The sequence below is a fragment of the Montipora capricornis genome, chromosome 4, assembly GCF_036669925.1.
Source record: "Montipora capricornis isolate CH-2021 chromosome 4, ASM3666992v2, whole genome shotgun sequence".
NCBI classification, from domain to species: domain Eukaryota; kingdom Metazoa; phylum Cnidaria; class Anthozoa; order Scleractinia; family Acroporidae; genus Montipora; species Montipora capricornis.
Genome location: NC_090886.1, coordinates 55,018,841 through 55,021,340, shown reverse-complemented (window position 1 = coordinate 55,021,340; position 2,500 = coordinate 55,018,841). Strand labels below are relative to the sequence as shown.

At 38.4% G+C, this 2,500-nt stretch overlaps 1 long non-coding RNA gene across 1 annotated transcript in view; it reads left to right on the top strand.

Moving 5' to 3' along the window:
• The window catches only part of LOC138047550 (uncharacterized), a 4,656-nt gene extending 2,288 nt beyond the window's left edge, over positions 1–2,368 (top strand). The window contains exons 2-3 of the long non-coding RNA XR_011131871.1: positions 1,421–1,489; positions 1,961–2,368. This is a non-coding gene — a long non-coding RNA (uncharacterized lncRNA). The remainder of the gene's footprint in view (positions 1–1,420; positions 1,490–1,960) is intronic.
• The last annotated feature ends 132 nt before the right edge of the window (positions 2,369–2,500 follow it).

Below are 2,500 nucleotides of genomic sequence, written 5' to 3'. Positions count from 1 at the left end.
TTTAATTGAAAATTGGGTAATATATAAACAATAGTCTCCATTTGGCGCAAAAATATGCCAGGATATTTGTCCGCGGACAATTTCTGCTCCGAGAACCGAAAACTGTGAGCGTCGAGGAACAGATAATGTCCAAGGACAAATATCCTACCATATTTTCGCCCCAAATGGAGACTATCGTGTTTATTATTCTTCAAATCTTTTACGCAACGCGCGCAGTTTTGAAAATTGGGGTATATTTAACAATTATTCCATAAGCGCGCGTTGGATATGAGATGGTAAATAGCCAACGAGGCGCGTAGCGCCGAGTTGGCTATAACCAGTCTCATATCCAACAAGCGCGAATGGAATAATTGTTTTATTAAATTCCTTCAACTCCAAAAATTTGGAAGTACGAAATACGAGCGGAAAAAGCGAGCAAATCCGAGCGAAATCGAAAAAAACTTGATGAGAACTGATGCTATGTTGTGTAATACCTTGTTGTCAGACAGACTCAGGCTCATCACAAAAACATTTCTTGCCTTTTCGCGTACTTCTAAACGTCGGAATTGATCCAAACTTTCCACAAAAAAAGTTTTTTTTCTCCTTTTTGGCTTTATTCAAAGAGTAATTTCGCATTCCGGCGAAAACATTTTTAGTTTAGCAACGCTTAACGCAATCATTTACCATATAAGGTCAAACCAAGGTATATGAGCTGATAACCGAGATTGAGTGAACCAATCAGAGCACGCGAAATGCATTATCCGAGGTTGAGAATTTAATAATTAACAATTATTCCATAAGCGCGCGTTGGATATGAGATGGTAAATAACCAACGAGGCGCGTAGCGCCGAGTTGGCTATAACCAGTCTCATATCCAACAAGCGCGAATGGAATAATTGTTTTATTAAATTCCTTCAACTCCAAAAATTTGGAAGTACGAAATACGAGCGGAAAAAGCGAGCAAATCCGAGCGAAATCGAAAGAAACTTGATGAGAACTGATGCGATGTTGTGTAATACCTTGTATCAGACAGACGCAGGCTCATCACAAAAACATTTCTTGCCTTTTCGCGTACTTCTAAACGTCGGAATTAATTGATCCAAACTTTCCACAAAAAAAGTTTTTTTCTACTTTTTGGCTTTATTCAAAGAGTAATTTCACATTCCGGCGAAAACATTTTTATTTTAGCAACGCTTAACGCAATCATTTACCATATAAGGTCAAACCAAGGTATATGAGCTGATAACCGAGATTGAGTGAACCAATCAGAGCACGCGAAATGCATTATCCGAGGTTGAGAATTTAATAATTTCGGATATTGCCCAGTTTCAGCTGAGGAACACTCGGTCACGTGACGTGTTTAGACCAACGGCGCACGAGCGAATATATTTCATGGATTAAAAGGTTGATTAGTGACTTTCATAAATGTGCCTTTTTGCAGATCCTCAACAAGAATGGCCACCTTAGTATTTATATTACGTAACAGTTCTTCTTGTGAACTTGACTGCAGGTAAGATTGCCAGTTAATTTACACTTAGCCGCACACACACATGTTTATATACGCAAAATGCTGCCCCTATATAGCAAAGCCTATATGATATCTGGGGCAGCTCACTTCTGAGAAACCAAAAGTGGTATAATCTCTTCCTCCTCGCGAACGAAAAACGAATGCAAAAAAAAAACAAACAAACAAAAAACAAGCACACAAACAAACAATTCAAACAAACTCAGCTTAATTCTAACCTGCGGTAATCCTGGATGAATGCCTGAAATTAGAAGTTATGTATTAAAATTCTTCAAAAGAGGAGGATAATATTATTTCTATGTCCAGATAGGGTTTTGGTCATGGAAAAATATATCTCAAAATAACGGTTAAAAGAAGAACTTTTAGCCTTTGTACATGTACTGCGCCTGTTGTTGTTGTTGTTGCTTTTGAAGAGAAGAAAAGAAACGGAAGCGCAATCTTCCTCCTGTTTATTAGTTATTTCAGGATGCGACAATGTATGAAAAAAGTTTGACAGCAAATGCTTCAAACTGTTCAACGAGAGTAAATCCTGGCACGAAGCTGAGGAGTCTTGCAAAAAATCCGGAGCTCACTTGGTAAAAATTGAATCAGAAAAGGAAAACGACTTCTTGCTGAACACATTCATGCAAATCCCAATTGGAAAATTAAACCGAGAGGCGTGGATTGGACTTTCAGATGAGGAAAAGGAAGGTGAATTTGTCTGGACAGATAACACAAGTACTCCAACTGGGCAGCGGATCAACCAAATGACGAGGATAACGAACAAGGCTGTGGCGAGATTGTAAACGGAGTCTTTTGGCCTGGAGGATTGTCGCAAATTGGACTTTGGAATGATTACCAATGCCATATTAAACTGATGTACATCTGTCAAAAGGACAGTGAATAAATAGACAAACAAATAAAGAAATAATGAAAGAAACAGACAGACAGACAGACAGACAAAAAATCAAAGTGCCACTGTCGTTACTCGTGGATATGAAAGTTACCGCGATTGTT